This window comes from Anser brachyrhynchus, assembly GCF_964034855.1.
Source record: "Anser brachyrhynchus genome assembly, chromosome: 1".
NCBI lineage: Eukaryota > Metazoa > Chordata > Aves > Anseriformes > Anatidae > Anser > Anser brachyrhynchus.
Window position 1 is genome coordinate 104,015,212 of NC_137694.1, and position 19,231 is coordinate 104,034,442.

General features: G+C 39.7%; 2 gene segments (V, D, J or C); both read right to left on the reverse strand.

Moving 5' to 3' along the window:
• Positions 1 to 2,788, reverse strand: part of LOC308188430 (T-cell receptor beta-2 chain C region-like) — a 9,949-nt gene extending 7,161 nt beyond the window's left edge. Inside the window, exon 1 of the C gene segment in view lies at positions 2,770 to 2,788.
• Positions 2,789 to 9,748: 6,960 nt separating this feature from the next.
• Positions 9,749 to 19,231, reverse strand: part of LOC308188468 (T-cell receptor beta-1 chain C region-like) — a 28,944-nt gene continuing 19,461 nt past the window's right edge. The window contains exons 3-6 of the C gene segment in view: positions 14,030 to 14,365; positions 13,582 to 13,599; positions 12,362 to 12,468; positions 9,749 to 10,875 (exon numbers count right to left, since the gene is read on the reverse strand).

Below are 19,231 nucleotides of genomic sequence, written 5' to 3' on the forward strand. Positions count from 1 at the left end.
CTCTTCTCTTCTCTTCTCTTCTCTTCTCTTCTCTTCTCTTCTCTTCTCTTCTCTTCTCTTCTCTTCTCTTCTCTTCTCTTCTCTTCTCTTCTCTTCTCTTCTCTTCTCTTCTCTTCTCTTCTCTTCTCTTCTCTTCTCTTCTCTTCTCTTCTCTTCTCTTCTCTTCTCTTCTCTTCTCTTCTCTTCTCTTCTCTTCTCTTCTTCTCTTCTCTTCTCTTCTCTTCTCTTCTCTTCTCTTCTCTTCTCTTCTCTTCTCTTCTCTTCTCTTTCTCTTCTCTTCTCTCTCTTCTCTTCTCAGGTTATCTTTTTTGTTATCAGTTGCTTAACCTACAAAGTCTGTTTTCTCCTCTCTCACAATTAATGTTTGTCCCAGTCTTTAAATATTTCATCAACCCTCCTCCTCCTCATAAATTATATTAATAGAGCACTAGTTTGTCCCTTAATCTATCTTTCAATTCCTGAACAGAGTATTAGTGCCTTTATCTGCAATTTATCTCAGTTAATGAGTTTTACTTCAAGAATAAAAACAGTCCAGTAAATTCTGGACTTAATCTTCTACTTTCTCCTAAGGGCTTCCCCATCATACTTTCCTGCCTGTGTTTCTCTTTGCTTTTATTCTTTTTTATATTATTAATTTTTTTATATATATTTCTTTGACTTTCTCAAGAGAAAAAAAAAATTACCTAGGAACACCTTTCACAATTGTCAGTGCAAATGTGGCTAAAATTAATTATGAGCTAGCAACTGTAGGTGTAAGATTGATCACCACTCTCACTGGTACATAGAATAACTTAAACATACTTATTTAAAATAGAAAATTATGATTTAAACAAACAAACAAAAATGCTGAAAGAAAATTCTTCTAAGCAGTTCTGGCTTTCCTTTCTTTTATTTTAAACATACATTCTAAATAACATTTTCTTACTTGTAACAATCTGCCTGGTCCCTGCTCTAAATTGCAATGGCTCTGTGTAAGCAGAGCTAGAAATTTTTGCTAATAATTATTGCTAAAAACTTGAAGGTAGAAGTCCAAATGGCTATGATTGTTATTCTCCATCATCTGAGTCAGTGTGAAAGAGGAATTACTCAGATTTCCTCTGTTGGTGGAGAAATAAATGCTAAGACTTGTGACATTACAATGTTTAGTAGGTGATAATAAAAAGGCCTCCTTTTGTTCATGCCTTGTGAATTTAACACCCATAAAGGCATTTTTGTAAAAAGCAGTTTCACAGAAAACAGTTCCTTTTGATTGGAACTATCATGAGACTACATAAGTAACATCTGTAATCAGAGAACCAAACAAACCTCTTTCTTCAATATGATATTTTCTCCTGTTTCAAAGTGTTTTCAGGAGATGAAGGAAGTGACAAGCCCATTTCATGGGCTCTATGCCTATCTTTCCAGTAGTACCTATATATATATAAATTTTCTGACAATGACGTTAAAAAAAATATGCCAGTTACACTAAAATCTGTCATCAAATTCTTTGCAAATAACAAGAATAACAAATGCATTAACTGACAGGACTTTTAATCTATTCACTAAATCAATTCACTTTTCTTACCTACCACAACAAGCCTGGTGCAATCACCAAATTAAACTCCAGTGTAAGAACACAGTGATAGAAGCAGCAGCTACCATCCCTCTCCTGAAAGGGTATCAGTTCTCATCTAGCTAGTGTTCTGTTCCTAGCTCTACCATGCTAGAATCCTGCATCTACTTTGGCTAGAAATCAGCACATTTTTTTATTAGCAGTTGTTTGAACATTTGCTTAGATGACAGATAAGAGAAATGGAAGAAAGCTCCTCCTTCACATCCATAACACAGGCAAATACAGTAGAATATGTTCTAAAGCTTTGCCACTTACTGATTTGGCTGTACTTGTTTTAAACAGGAGTGCAAAAATGTCAAAATAGTTGTGTTGGTCATATTGAAAGGTTCCACTAAACTAACACCGTATCTCTGCATTCATAAAGAATAAATGTCAAGTGAAGACCATAGAACTAATGAAGGCATGTAGAAGTTACTTTCCTAAACCGCTTTTATCTCCAGCAGTTTTCAGTTCAGGTACTATAGGAAAATTGAAGGATCATTTATAGTTTTGTCCTACATTAACCTACGTGATCTCACACCAGATCCACATAAACATTTAGTTTACAAATATGCTTAGTAATACAAACTTCTTTTTCTCCTTTATGTCGGTAGACACAGATTTAACAATTACTCTTATCTGCCTTTTGCCAAGATAATCAAACCTTTATCACCTTTTATTGGTTGTTCCAGAATTCTATTCTGTAATGAATTAATATCCTAGAGTAACAAACAAAGGGACAAAAGAAACTTACCAAGCACTGTCAGCTGGGTGCCCTTTCCAAACTGTGGTGGTGAGTTTGCACAGTATTTTGAAGTACCACTAAAAAGTGCCACTAAAAGCTATCAACTGCACATAAAACCTATAAAGTATCAGGATATATCATAACTTTTGTTAGATCAGACACTGAAGGGACCATTATGCTGTCATTTGTGTTAGAAAAATACTATACTTTTTCTGAAAAATGTGTTGAAATAGGTTGAATATTACTTCAGGAGATACTGTATCTAGTGAACCCAGCCTCTCTAGGAAGTAACTCTTTCCACCTCTGTATTCTACTTCTCAGTTTCAGAATTCAATCTGAGAAAACTTTTGTAAATAAGAGAGAAACAGTGAATCTATCTTCTTTCTGCCATCACTAAGCTGTGCTAATGAAGACTTGAGTTTCTGTAACTCACCCATCTGCCCATTCTACGCTTAGTTTTCCTGTCTTCCCCCCTGCCCAATCTTCACACAACTCTTCAATTTTCTCTTACAAAAAACTCCACTGTCATGGATTTGTTAAAAGTACAGGCTTCTTTTCCTTACCTAGTACTGTTACGTGGGTCCCAGGACCAAACTCAACTGAATATGTATCACGGTACTACAGAGGCTCTCTCAAAATATGCCCCTCCCCATAACAAAAAGGGGACAGAGTAATATGACTACACCATGTGAAAAATCCAGAGAGGAGACAGAGACTGAGGCTAGCAGGAGAACGTGCAAGAATGCTAATAGAGCTAACAAGTAGGCCACAGAATCTGCTTCCCAGAAAGAAGTTATATAAATGCTGTTTTGTTGGAAACTGAAAACTAGACTGGACAACATCTGAAGGAGTATCCTGTTGGATATGTTGTCAAAAGGATAATGTGGGATTGGGAGGTAGTTGTAGCCTTCTTGTGGCCTCCTTCCTAGGAGTCACTTACCTGATTTGGTACTGTTTCCCAGCAGGAGCAGTGCTCATAAGCCTGTCAAAATTACTTTTTTTTTTTTTTCTCATGATAATATTGTATTCATTTTTCCTCAAGCCCCAGCCTGACAGAATCTTCCAGGACCTCATGGGAGAGCAGAAAGACATTGCAAGAAGCAGTATGGTTCCCATGTGGCTATTTATTAATGACCACAAACCTACTGATTTCTGTACAGAGGATGTCCTGTTTGAGACTGTCCTGTCATGTTGGAAATATCTACAGATCACTGATGGACTGAGCAAAATGTTTTTTTCTACTTACAAAGTCTTCAATGACGTCTAGACTACAAACCCTCCCACGTGAAGAAAAACAGGAACATTGCCAGGATTTCATTACAAGACAAAAAAAAAAAAATATATATATATATATATATATATATATATATGTGGGTGACTTCTGGGTATCAAGAGGAGAGAATTCATTATATTTTGTCTACCTGTTCTTGCTGGGTGTACTTGGGAGCTTCAGAATTTATCCCGTCTTAGGGAGGGTTTCTGTAAAGGCCTCCCAGAGGAATGCATCACTCTCCTACCAGTGTTCTTACAATGACTGATTCTGATGCTTCCTTCAGCTCCACTCTCAGTGACCAAGGACAAATTTTAGAAAATGCCAAAGTCTGTGCTTACACTGACTGGACTATAGAAAATGGATGGTCTTGACTGTGTGATCATATTGCAAAGATATCTGGGGAGAATAAAGTGCTTCTGTCCCTCTGTGTGCAGAGCTGTACTATGCTATTTGACTCCTCCAACACATTACCGCACATCAGCCCAGTCCTGTACATATATCTGATGACAAACAGGAAGGGGAGATGGCTGTGATAGGCTGAGAACTAGAAAGACACAGACATGGGTATGAGCACACCACAGAGATGCTAAACGCTAGTAGGAAGGTAAACAGCACAGGTGCAGTGAAAAAAGATGAGTGCAAACTTGTTGTCATGGGATAATTTAGGGGAAAGATAGTTACAAAAAGAAAACACCACCACCACACACACAGACACAGAATACACCAAATACATCAATCAAGCCCTCCATAAAAGCTGTGGCCAGCACCCTGGATGTGGGTAAACATAACACTCACTCCAACTGGTCAATGGGTCTAAGTCCAAGCTGATCACCAGGCTTACAATGCGCACCTCAAGTTGTCTTCTACAGTGTTGGATATCATTAATGTTTTTGCCTGGAAGAGATCTTGTCTCAACTATTTACTGTTCTTTGCCTTAGATGGCTGGCAAAAGTCAGCATTGGTCTTCCTAGTCATGTCACACCAGACTGACCTCTTTGACTTTATCCGTATTTGAAGCCAATTAACAATTGTTACCTGTTACAATCACCTTCTAGCTTCCCACCATGTATATAATAAAGATGAAAACCTTTTAACAGTTTTGGAGGATGCAGTCTGGAACTCTCCCCCATCACAGTGATCTGTGTTTCATTTCTCTGTACTGTATAGAATCATGTAATGAATGAGAACAGGGCAAATGTAGTCAAAGCCTCATTTTGTCTGAGCGGTACTTTCAGGCAGGTTTCACTTTGATACTCTCTGTCAAGGCCTGAGTGTGCCAATAGCCATAATGTACCTTATCACCCTCACCTGGGACCTCTCTCCATGAGCCCAGGATCTCCATTTGAGCTTGGAGCTGGGCCTTCAATTCTTGCCTGAGCCATGTTTTAAGTGTACCCGTATCCATCCTCCTCAGTTGACCTTGGACCTTCGTTGTAGATAGCTTGTTTTCTAGATGGACCTCTCATATGCACACTGTAGCTTTTCTCCAGTCATGTCTTTGGTCCTGTCTCTTGGACAGACCAGCACCATGAGGCCATACACCATGAGACCATGCAGCAGCAATGTGTCCTTATAGCAAAGAATCACAGAATCATAGAATCACAGCATCATCTAGGTTGGAAGACACCTCCAAGGTCACCTAGTCCAACCTCTGACCTAACACTAACAAGTCCTACACTAAACCATATCACTAGCTCTACATCTAAACGTCTCTTAAAGACCTCCAGGGATGATGACTCAACCACTTCCCTGGGCAGCCCATTCCAATGCCTAACAACCCTTTCAGTAAAGAAGTTCTTCCTAACATCCAACCTAAACATCCCCTGGAGCAACTTTAGCCCATTCCCCCTCATCCTATCACCAGGCATGTGGGAGAATAGACCAACCCCCACCTCGCTACAGCCTCCTTTAAGGTACCTATAGAGAGCGATAAGGTCGCCCCCTGAGCCTCCTCTTCTCCAGGCTGAACAATCCCAGCTCCCTCAGCCGCCCTTTGTAAGACTTGTTCTCCAGACCCCTCACCAGCTTCGTTGCCCTTCTCTGGACTCGCTCGAGCACCTCCATGTCCTTCTTGTACTGAGGGGCCCAAAACTGAACACAGTACTCGAGGTGCAGCCTCACCAGAGCCGAGTACAGGGGGACAATCACTTCCCTAGCCCTGCTGGCCACACTGTTTCTTATACAAGCCAGGATGTTGTTGGCCTTCTTGGCCACCTGAGCACACTGCTGGCTCATATTCCGCTGACTATCAACCAGTACTCCCAGGTCCTTCTCGGCCAGGCAGCTTTCCAGCCACTCATCTCCCAGCCTGTAGCGCTGCTTGGGGTTGTTGTGCCCCAGGTGCAGGACCCGGCACTTGGCCTTGTTGAACTTCATACAGTTGGCCTCAGCCCATCAGTCCAGCCTAAAGAAAGTTAATTGTGTCCTGGTCTGCCTTAGGAGTGTTGCCAATAGGTTGAAAGAGGTGATCTTTCCCTCTACATAGCTCTGGTGAGGCCACATCTGAACTGCTGTGTCCATTTATGGGTTCCATTGTACAAGAAAGATGTGGAAATATTGAAGAGAGTCCAGTGAAGAGCCACTAACATGATTAAGAAACTGCTAAGGCTGAGGGAGCTGCGACTGTTTAGACTGGAGAATAGAAGACTAAGGGGGGAATCTCACCAATGTACACGAATATATGTGGTATGGATTTAACAAGACAGTCAGGCTTTCTTCAGTGGTACTGAAAGAGAAACAAGCTGCTGGTATTTAAGGTAGCTATTGTTTGACTTAAGTAAATTTAGTGAAGTCCTGGGCCACTGTAAGAGCTCTGTGTAACCTGAACCTGGTATATAGTGGTGATCGAGCAACAGTGACCAGCATTGGTTGGGGTGGGGGTGGCACTGTTGGGGTGGGGTGGTGGTGGTGAGGAGGAGGGGATGTGCTGACCAAGGATGGTGCCAGATGAGAGCCTTCCCCAGAAGGTAACAGAAGCCATGCTGCTTTGAGAGATAGCAGAAGCCATCCTGCCCTGCAACAAACTGCAAATCTGAAGGAACATAACAAGCATGTGTCAAATACAGATTGGACTATAGCAGATGAAGTGAACACTGTACATGTATAAGAATCAAGGGAAAGCTTTGAGTGGGGTCCCTCCATGGAGGCACACAGTTTGAGCTGATGTAATGGGTACCATTAAATTCTCACTGCTGTAAATAAGAGTTGACTCTCCGTGAATTCTAGTTGCCTGGGGAGACCCATTCTGCTAGGGGAAACAAGGGGATCCCCTAACAGGTATCCAGTGACAAGACAAGAGGCAATGGGCACAAACTGAAACACGGGAGGATCTTCATGAACATCAGGAAACACTTATTTTATTTTTTTTTACTATGACTGAACACTGGAGTGGGTTGCACATAGAAGTTGTAGAGTCTCACTCCTTAGAGATGTTCAAAAGCCACCTGGACATGGTCTTGGGCAACCTGCTGTAAGTGATCCTGCTTTAACAAGAGAGTTAGACCATATGATCTCCGGAGATCTCTTCCAACCTCAACCATTTTGTGATTCTATGAACCCCCATTGTAGCCTTCTTTCCAGTCCTGTCTGTGGAGTTCAGCCCGTTCCAGTCTTCTTTTGCTGCTGACTGGACATCCTGGATGTATTCATCCTGGTTCACTGCTTACTGTGTTCAGCTGCTGTGGTTCCAGTTAGGACAGAGTTAAGTAGCTCATAGTAGCTGGTAGGGTGCTATGTTTTGGATTAGGATGAGAAGAGCGCTGATAACATGCTGATGTTTTAATTGTTGCAGAGCAGTGTTTACACCAGGCCAAGGACTTTTCGGCTTCTTGCTCTGTCCTGCCAGCGAGCAGGCTGGGGGTGCAGCAGGAGCTGGGAGGGGACAGACCCAGGACAGCTGACCCAAACTGGCCAAAGGGGTATTCCATACCATCTGACGTCATGCTAAACAATATATAGGGGTGGCTGGCCGGGGTGGGGGGGCCGGCTGCTCGGGAATAGGCTGGGCATCGGTCAGCGGGTGGTGAGCAATTGCATTGTGCATCACTTGTTTTCTTACACATTATTGTTGTTAATACTATTACCATTATCACTATTATTATTATTATTGTTATTATTATTTTCCTGTCTTAATAAACTGTCTTTATCTCAACTCACAGGCTTCACTTTCCCGTTTCTCTCCCCCATCCCAGAGAGGGAGGGGGGAGGGTGAGCGAACGGCTGTGTGGTGTTTAGCTGCCAGCCGGGTTAAACCACAACAGACTGCGCCCTGGTTAGTGAAGCCACTGTTCATGTTGTATTCACCCTTGGCTCCTGGCTTCCCTTTCCCACTGGCCCTTGCTGCTCTTTGTCATTTTCTCAGAAGACTATACATAACTAATAACACTTAGACATATTCATACAGTTTCTCCTCATAGTAGTCTCCAGGTGAAAGACACAGAAACCAAACCTACAGAATAATGAGGGACTTCAGCAGGGAATGAAGACACTCAGCAAGTCTTAGCTGGCATGACGGAGAAGTGACTCAGTATGAGCTTCAAGCATGATCTGTAGTAGGAATTTGCAAGCCTTGGATGCAAAAGCAAGCAATAGAATGTAAGATATGGGAGATTGTTTTACAGTGCAAAAACACAATAATCTGTCTGAGAAGAACATAACATGAATTAATATCAGGGAGCTGAACATCTCCAGACAGAAATAAAGTAGATCTACGCAAAAGTGGAGGTGAAAAGCTACTACAACATTACTGAGAATGGAAGTGCTTTCACTATAATTAAAACCAATTAGATGATAATTATATTAGATGATAGTTAAATGGTCCTTTTTAGACTTCTGACAAATGCTTATGCTCATGAATAAGGTGGCTTTGAAATTAGTTTCCAAACTGGTTTTGTTATAGGGCTTGACTTGTTCATACCAGATGCTGGCAGCCTGAAATCAATTCATGGTTTAACTTTTACAAGAAAAGGGAGAATTTATCCATTTTATTCTTTTGCCCAACTCTGTTGGTTGGAGAAAACAAAGAAGAGGTGCTCTTTCATTTCATCTTTGGTTATTCTATACTCTGGACTTGTTGGGTCTCCTTCAACACTGAAAAGAATCACCTGAACTATGTACAGCTCATTCAGATGCTAAGTGATTAACATAGGGTATAGACAAAGATCAGCAGCTCTCTATACCTGCTCATCCTTCTCCTCAGGAGTGTTTCTGACATGCCCCAAAGGGGCAATTCTTTTGGGGCCAGATTCACCAGTCTGGACAACTTTCTTGTCATTATGAAGATATCACAAGATGGAGATGGACAGTACTCTTGACCATTGGGAGCGTGAATACCTTTTTCCTTGCTTTTTAAACTCTGTTCATCAATAGCTCTGTTTCTTTCAGTCTTCCTTTTCTCAGGGGGGTATATTTTGATAGTAGTAGTCAAGCTTTCATTCTCACAGCCTTCCCTCCTCTCTCACATGATACCATCATCCATTTTCCTCATACAATGCTGCATGCAGTAGAACAGTGTGTTTATCCTTTAGGAATACAAAAACACTACCATCATCCCAATCACATATCAGGGTGGGTGTGGGGAAGGATGTAGGAGGACATTATGAAGAGTCTTATGAGTGTTAAACAGGAGTACACAGTAGATGGAGTACCGTTCACGCATGTCCTGCGAGTGTTTGTTTGTTTAACTTTATGCATGAGTTAAATACACGTATTTGGAATTTTCTTGTTTTCCTGCCCTGAAATAAATGTAAACTCTCTTTTGCCCAGGTAAGTGTCTAAAGTTAATTTTCTTGCATTTACCCTTAACTTATCTTCTTTAATATGAGGGAAAGAGAAACTCGGTTTTTATCACCTGTTTAGTCCTTGTTTTCTATGATGAGAAGGGCAGCAGTTAGTCCCTTCTGTATCAGCAGTGAGGGTTTCATTTCATAATAAAAAGGTCAAAATAATGCTCAGAATGTGGGATCTGTGTTGGTGTGCAAATGCTTCCATACTTCACAGCTGGCTACGTGTGGTATTGCAGGCAATACCAAAAAAATTACGAAAAACTTATTTTTTTTTCTTCTTTGGCCTCCAGTAAATTTATGACTGTCAAATCACAGGAATACCCCTTCTACCTCAACCCCCATTTTTATTTTCTTCATTTAGACTGAGGTTGGATCCATCTTCTCAATTTATGAACTGCTGTAGCACAAAAACTGTTGACAAAGTAGGGATGAAGCATAGGAAGACTGTTAACACAAAATGTACCACTGGCCATCTAAATACTGCTGTGCATGGGTTGATGATGTCCTAGGTGCTCTAAGATGAAAGAGAGAATGCTCTAGGAGGGAATGGTAAGTTCCAGTTATTTTATTTGGGGTTACTGAATCCAACAGAAAAAAGGCTGCTCCAGCCTCATTCTGTGTCCCTCTGGATGATCAGCATAAAGGTCTGATCAGGAGGGATATACAGTATGGATCCCTCCAGTAGCTGGCCTTAGACATTGTTTGTCTAGGAGCTGGCCCTGGATCCTTGGGCTCCTCACATCCTCACATGCTGGTAGCTGGACATTTGAGCCCCTGAGGCCTGCAGTCCCACTCCACTCCTTGGTACAGACACTTGGTACAGATACTAACCTCCAGTTATCCCACCTGCACACATACTGGGACCTATATATATGTACTCTGCATCTCCCAGCAACTTGACTTAGACATGCAGTCTGTTTGGTATCCCCTCTCTCAGTCACTGGACTGGGCTGTGCAAGCTTCTGAAGCTTGGAGTCCACTCCAGTTGCTGCTATACAGTATCAGCAGTGGATGAGCCTTCTAATATTCTCATAAGAGATAGACTGCTTCTCTCAGGACTGTCTGTGAATGTTTTTTAATGTGAGTTCCTCACAATACTACAGATCACTGGAACTCGTGGTGTAGGACACTATTGCTACAAAAAATCAAGCTGAAAAAAAAATAAATCAATTCAAGCTTCTCAAATGGAACGAAGATAAAACTTTATTCCCAATTCAAGGAGCTGATGCAACTTGATGCAACTCTCTAATCAACAAGAAGGTGTTAGTTTTAAAGCTATGGCAGAGATATTTTGGATGTCCATGGAAAACCCACCACTGATTACAACATATTAGAAAGAACAGGAGGGAACGGAGAAACACAAGAAACAAGATCTTAGACAGAAGCCTGGATCCTTTATACAGTAAAAAATAGAATTTGCTTTGGTCCTGCTGATGCAATGGAGAGGGTTATTCATTCATTCTGTGTACAGTGTGCCACCAGCCTAAATGAAAACAAAACAGAATGAACAAACAAGAAAAAGCCACAAATACAACAATCTAGGAAATAGTAGACCAGACATATCAGTGTCTAAACTGTTGTGTTTCCTAAGAATATTAACAAAAACGAGCATGTTGTAGCTCTCGGTTTTCACCCTTTCTTTGTAGCAAGAAAGTATCTTAACCTCTACATATTATTTTCTTACATCCTGACCTAATAGTTTTACACACAGATTTTCACAGATCATTGTGACCCAGTAAAGTACAAACCTACTTCCTCAAGCAGCCTTCAAAAAGGAGACAAAAAAGTCTTGAAAATAATTGAGGTTCTGTTCATACTCACTCTCAGCTCTGTCAGGTCCCTTTTCAAACATACCTCCCAGTCCTGTTTTTAAAGGAACAGATGCTGAGACTTCTACTACTCTTACTGGAATTATCTGCTAGGTGTATGAGAAGCCTATGGATAAGAAGTATTTCATGGCAGTTACTAGCTACTTAAACTTCTCCCACTTCTTCAGATTTATCCCATTCATTGCACATATCTCCTCAAAACCCCTGTTTATTACTTTTACTGCAGCCATGTGTCTCTTTTCAGTGCTTATAGAAAAGTATGATATATATGATATTTCCTTTTTTTACCTTCTAGATAAGTTGTGCATAATTATTCTTCTCTTTTTCCATGTGTTTAAAGAATATTTCCAGAAGGAATTGCTCTGCTAGATAGCACTGATTTTGTTTGAGATGTGGAAAAACAGTAATAGAAAATTCATCACTTGCGATTTTTCAAACTAGGAAGGTGTCCTGGTTCCAGTTAGGACAGAGTTAAGTAGCTCATAGTAGCTGGTAGGGTGCTATGTTTTGGATTAGGATGAGAAGAGCGCTGATAACATGCTGATGTTTTAATTGTTGCAGAGCAGTGTTTACACCAGGCCAAGGACTTTTCGGCTTCTTGCTCTGTCCTGCCAGCGAGCAGGCTGGGGGTGCAGCAGGAGCTGGGAGGGGACAGACCCAGGACAGCTGACCCAAACTGGCCAAAGGGGTATTCCATACCATCTGACGTCATGCTAAACAATATATAGGGGTGGCTGGCCGGGGTGGGGGGCCGGCTGCTCGGGAATAGGCTGGGCATCGGTCAGCGGGTGGTGAGCAATTGCATTGTGCATCACTTGTTTTCTTACACATTATTGTTGTTAATACTATTACCATTATCACTATTATTATTATTATTGTTATTATTATTTTCCTGTCTTAATAAACTGTCTTTATCTCAACTCACAGGCTTCACTTTCCCGTTTCTCTCCCCCATCCCAGAGAGGGAGGGGGGAGGGTGAGCGAACGGCTGTGTGGTGTTTAGCTGCCAGCCGGGTTAAACCACAGCAGAAGGACACAGCTCTGCAGAGCATATGGAGAACACCCCACGCCTGAGACTAGGTTTTGTCTTATGCTTGTACTAGTGAACAAAATCACCTTGGAAGTGATACACAAGCATACCTTGGCTGTCAACATCAGAGTGCACACCAAAATAGCATACAAGAAGGCTTTCCCACAGAGAATGAGGTAAGTGAGCTTCAGAGAATTTCCATGCAGCATGTAGGACTCTGCAAAGCAAATATCATTGGTGTATTCAATTATCATCAACAGGAGAGACTGGATCTAATGTACCTTTAATCAAATAAGAATTCTTGAAATCTTTAACTAAGCAAAGTAAAGGAACTAGAGCCAAATAAATAGCTATGTTAACACCTGTGATAGCACAGGAGATGAAAGAATATTGTGATTCAAAGAACCAAAGGAGAAAATGACCCTAGAAAAGACATAGATTGGCTTTATTCTAAAAGAGTATGTCCTAATTGGGAACATTTAACCACTGTGTTACCACACTTGCTGAAAAACTAGGGTGGTCTTGTTAATCACCCTTAGGAAATGGAATTAAGCTGAATAGCGAGATACAATTTTTTTCACTCATTCTTTTCGGTGGCCTTGTGAATGCTGATATATAAGCAAAGTTTTACTTAGTCCAGAATAACGTGGAATCTACCCTTTCATTCTTACATCTTTTTCACTCTCAAGGTACCGTGGTAGTGTTGAGAGACCAGCCTGATTTCATTTCAGCCTTCAGATACTTGTAGCGGTAAAGAAGTTGGTCAAAATCAAGAATATGTAATTACGAATACATAGAGGAAATAATCATAATTATTCATATGGATATCTTCACAGTTTGACAGAAAGATGTGACTTTTAATAAGAAACATTCTGAATTCAATAATAGGAAATATTAAGAATTCTGGGGTTATAATTTTGAGGTCATAATCACTTGGCTAACTATGATTTCTTTTCTTTCAGGGATTATTTTTCTTCTAGGAAAAAGATAAGCAAGCAGCTTCCCAATAGAAAGCAACATTGAGGACTGGAGAAGATACAAAGAGCAAATGACAGTACAGGAAAGTTCCATTGTTTCTTGTACTATTTCAAAAGGTAAACATAAAGAAGAGCTAAAAAACCAGCTATGTACAACATGCAGGTCCAGCCATTCCTGAGTCTTTTTTTTTTTTTTTTAATCTGACATTCATGCTTTTTAGGTGTAGAAGTATAAGTTATTCTTTTATTGGAAATATATATATATATATCATGTACCCCTTGTACGTAACATCAGCAAAACTGGAATTGAAATAAATGCAGACATTTATTTGCTTGTGAGGAGACACACGTACCTTCAGTAAGCGCACATCCTGAAAGACAAAAATGAATTGAAAGTTACATTTCTCTTCAATGTGAATATAGCACAAATTTTAGAAGTTTAATTTCACAATATTTATTTTACTATACTATATATTTTACATCAGTATATATTTAGTACACTAAATATATAAATATAGTATAAAATATAAATATAGTATATATTATATCATAATAAACATTTTGCTATATATTTACACTAAGAAAATCTGAAGAAACCTTTGAAAACCTATAGATATATAATGATAATAATAGAAACACAGGTATGGGAATATGGAAATAGGTACACATTTACATATAATTTGTGCCATGAACACACCACTGTACATAGAAATAAGTAACCCACAGCCTTTTTCCTCCTTTAAGTGATTTCTAGTTTGTACACCATGATGATGATACTCTTATTTTTATTTTTTTACTTACCAGCATCACCATAGATGAATTTGTGTATTGATTCCCGTGTTTCATTCGTAAAAAAATTGGCAACACATTCAAAACGATTCAAAGGGTTGAACCATTCTTGGGCTGAGATTCTCAGTCGGCTGGTCAGTGAATAAGTATTCCCATATGATGTGGAAGTCTCATCTGTCCCCACCCCTTCTGTCCTCTCAGCACCATTCACCTTCCAGACTAGATTGAGGTTGTCGGGGTAGAAACCAGAGGCCAGGCATACCAGTGTGGCCTTGCTCTTCTCTTGGATCTCTTGCTTTGATGGGGAAAAGATGGCCACAGCTGGTGGTATGATTACATCATTCTTCTCTGAAAGAGAAAGCAGTACAGCCCAGAGCCTCCATTATTGTTTTCAGCCAGGAAACTCTTGTAACTGTGCATCATATTTGTGCTGTGTGACTCCTGGTATGTCTGGCCTTTTAACAAATGCCTATTAGACATATTATTATCTGTTAGACAGATAGACATCAAGAAACTGCAAAAATTCACTCATTGCACAGAAATATAAAAGGCCTGGCTACAGAAATGGAGCACTGTTTGTATTTCTGGTGTTGTCCCTGTCAGAAGAACAGGAAAGCTTATAAGAAGCTGAGCAAACAAAGTAAAGTACCCAAAAGGCCTGTATTTGTAGTAACAGATAAAAGCCTGTGTTGTAAGGCACAAGCATCTTTAGCTGACTGCAGCACATTCCTGGAGTTGTAGTAAGACAGGACTGTTACTTCAGTGTTTACTTCAGAATTATATTTCCATGTCATACCCTAATTGGAGCCCCAGCTGAGGGGTGACCTGAAAAGAAAGAGATAATCTTTCTCACTATCTGAAGTGAATAACTCTTTAGGTAGGTAACCTGAGCCTGCCTGGGGCAAGTTTAGCTCTAGATCTTTACTTGCCATCCTTTTTTAAGACTACGAAATATCTCTTTATGTTATTTATTATTTAGGTTATCCTGGATATGAGAAAACCTCACCTTAGACTTTTCAAAGTAAAGTGAGAATCTATACACTCAGAAAACAAAAGATGTTCCATGTCCTAGAGCATTTAATATTAATATTTTTAGTCTCAAGACTGTTTAAGACATTTAATCTTACATATATTTATACATATAAAATATGCAGATATATGTATATCTTATATGTATATCTACAGTCAGAAGGGATGTACAAGGTAACAATGAGATGCTATTCAGAAACTAGGCAGTGACTCTAAAAGCCACCTTTTTATATTTTCTTATATTTGTTATATATTTTACTAGAGTTCCTTTCTTTTATCAAGCTTGATAATTCTGCCAGGTCTGCAGAGTGCACATGGAAACAGAAATTCAGAAAGAACTACGGAGCCAGATAAAGAGTAAACTTTTACTTTTTCCATATGATAGAATTAACAGAGATGTGGCCAGCTGCTCTAGAGAGGTGATTGTCCCTCTCTGCTCTGCCCTTGTGAGGCCCTACTTGGAATACTGTGTCCAGGTCTGGGGAGCCCATCACAAAAAGATGTGGCCTTGTTAGAGCAGGTCCAGGGGAGGGCCATGAGGATGATCAGAGCTCTGGAGCATCTCTCCTATGAAGAAAGGCTGAGAGAGCTGGGGTTGTTCATCCTAGAGAAGAGAAGGTTCCAGGGTGACCTCATTGCAGCTTTTCAAGACTTAAAGTGTGCTTATTAAAAAGATGGAGAGCAACTTTTTGATTGGGCAGATAATAAGACAAGGGAGAATGGTTTTAAACTAATAGAGAGGAAATCTGGATTAGATGTTAGGAGTGAAATTCTTCACTCAGAGGGTGGTGAGGCACTGGAACAGGTTGCCCAGGCAGACTGTGGATGCCCCATCCCTGGAGGTGTTCAAGATCAGGTTGGGCTAGGCCCTGGACAGCCTGGTCTAGTGGGAGATGCCCCTGCCCATGGCAGGGAGGTTGGAATTAGATCGTCTTTAAGGTCCCTTCCAATCCAAACCATTCTATGATTCTACAACACGTTGTGGATGCTCTTCCTGATCATTCCCTCCTTTCTGGAGTGGACATACATAAATAAACAAATTTATCTTGCATAGATCTTGACCCATAAGCCCTGGAGTTTTCTTTCAACTGTTAGCCTTAATCAATGATTGTCAGTGCCTACTCTACAAAGAACCTTAGGGCCCTTCTGTAAAAATATGAGCTCATACAGACCTCAGAAGAGGTAACTAGATAGTTACATATATAACTCACTAGCAAGTTTGGCATTGCTTTCCTTCCAAAAGTAAGGCTGATCACTTTTAGTGCTCCTTCTAGTACATGGTTTGATGATTTATTTTTTTAATCTTAAAATTCTTTCTAGCATAAGTTCATTGTCTCATAGCCCCAGTGGCTAAAGAGTGAAGACCCTGAAACAGATGAGGAGAACAGAAAAGTATAGTGAGAAAGATTCAACATGCTAAAAGAAAAAAAGAAAAAAAGAAAAGAGAGAGAGAGAGAGAGAAGGAGGAAGGCAGTGAAAAAGGCTGACAGGAAAGATGACAAAAGTATTGGAAAAAACAAAAAAGCCAGAGATGAGCATGCTTGAAATGGAATAAGGAATAAGGAGACTGATACAAGCAAGAGCAAAGAGAATTAGAAAAATATGTATCAACAGCCCATTCTGTTCTGATCTTCCACATTGGTCATGGAAGGTCACTGGTGCAATGCTTAATCACTGTCATACATAAATACATGTATACCCTGTTAAACATTCTTCATCCATCTAAGAGAAAAAGTATCACAGTTCTCCCATTCCCGTAATAGCAAGATCATTTTAATAATATCTTGCTGTTTTTCACCTCTATTCCCATTTGAAAATCATCTGTGTATATGTTATTTATCATTAATGCAAGGAAAGTTTTCAAATGTCCTTCACATTTAGCTTACGTATAACTCTGAACACAGTGTCAACTCTAAATATAACTGGTACACTCAAAAAGCACAGGTGTACACCATTATATAGTAACACAGAGAGTCCTTGTGCTGTTTTTGTCAGCTACTTAGTTCCTCAAAATGGGAATGTTTAAAGGATCAAACCCATGTGTATTTCTACAGTTTGCTGTTAGAGCTGGCAGTGGCAGAGGGAAAAGGTTTTTTCGTCCTGTGATTCCAAAATGCTCAACAGAGCAGCCTTGATGTTAAGGGCAGATGTTATTAACAGAGCAGGTGATGTTAAATCCTTTCCTTGGAGGGGAGAAGGCAGAGAAAACATATAGGGAAGAAGAGAATGAATAGCAGAGAAAAGTGCACTTCCTCTCAGAAAAGTAAGAGAAAGAGAATACAGACTTTTTTTAATATCTTTTTTAACAGTGAAAAAGAATGTTAAAAGGAAACAGTGTCCCAGTGCAATTTCAGGCAGCCTGCCTACCATCTATGGAGATGGAAGCAAAATACCAGCAAGACTGCTCCTTCCCTGCCTGATTCAGCCACCACAAGCATACAAACAGTAAACTTGGCTGTATCTCTGAAATTTTGCTTTTGGTTGTTAGACAGCAAAGCAGAAGAACTGAAAAAAAAAAAAAAAAAAAAAAACAAGAAAAAAAAAGGACCCTTCATTTTCAAACTCCGTAATGTTTTCTTGAACAATGGGAGCAGTGTTTTTTTTCCCTTACTCCCATCATGAATTTCATGGTCAGGGTAGACAGAACACCATAAGCCAAAAGAGAAAACAATCTTAAAATTGGTGCCTGCAAACCCTACACTTTTATATCAGAACATCTGTTTCTAATAAACAACGAATAAATCATTAATCCTGTCATCATGGATGAGCGAAAAATGGTCATTATTTTGCTGTGAATTAAGAATGCTCTTGTCCCCTAAAACAGTATTACACACATAATACAGAGATCTGATTTTTGTCTTACCTATGACTGTGAGTTTTGTCCCAGTGCCAAAGAACAGTTTTTCATAATTCACACTATTTTGCAGCTGCAGTAAAACCTCTCTGCTACTGTCAGTCCTCTGAGCCAAACCTCTGGACTAACCCTCCCTCATGCAGAACTAGCAAATACTGAAACACGGAGCTCATTAATTCATGGTCCCCTAAAAAAAAATGTGTAAAGGAACAGCAAGTACATCTGTGTGTCTGATCCAGTGAAACCAATCCAAGAAATAACTCTTCCAGAGCTCTCTGCTTCAGGCTCAGACGAATCAGCTTAGGTGAACCATTTCTTTAGAGGACACATGCAATGTTAGAAAATATTTCTCAGATGCAGACAGAGCAATTTTCATTGCTTATTTTCTGCTGAACAGACTCAGTTCCTTATTTCCTCATTTTCTTTCAGTCTTGTGAATATTACTCTCTTGTAAAATAAATATTTTTTAATGTACATAATAGTTTGTAGTATCAATACTCAATTATGGGTTTGTGTAATATTTCCATCAGCACCACTGATTTGCACTGTATTTATTTTTTTTTTTAATGGCTGATCATGTCTGAGGAAGAGCCTCCATTTTTCCTATGAAGACTAAAATTTATCACTTGAAAGCATTTTTCTCTGCAGGGAGGGATCTGGTATAAAAATGTGAGGTTCTTCTAATTCCAGGAATAATAATAATGAGAAGAAGAGATCACCATCATTAATCAGTCTCAGAAACAGGCTTGCTTTCCCTTGGATTCAGAAAGAGTCCAAATCCAGAAGTGTGGCCCAGATAGAAATATTCCACAGGAGCTACTTTTATTCGAAATGAACCACACATTCTCTTTTGGTGATTTTCAGTGGCCTTTCAGAATCTATTCTGAAATAGTAATTATAGTAATAGGAATAGTATTTTTATTTAATATTAGTAATAATAATAATAATAGTAAAAATAGTAAGAGTAATTTTTATTATCATCCTGACAAGTGTGCTCTGTGGAAGAAAAACTTGCCATGCTGTGGACAATAGTTTTCTGGAACAACTAGAAACTAAACAGCTGCAGAGAGCTGATAGTATTGCTTATGATAAAGCTGAATATTTTTGCTTCTGTTTGTTAACCAAAAACAGTAGTATACTTATTTGTCTTTCCCAGTCATCTGAGATAACGTGTTTTAGTTTACCCTCAAAAGATTCAAAGTAATTTGTTTGTAGATTCTTGATTTGTTTTCTAGACCTGTCCTAAATGTAAACGTAACTTAGACAACTGTTACAGACAACCTGGAAACCCAGGAGAACTAGCATTATGGGGGCATAGCTATACTTTCAAG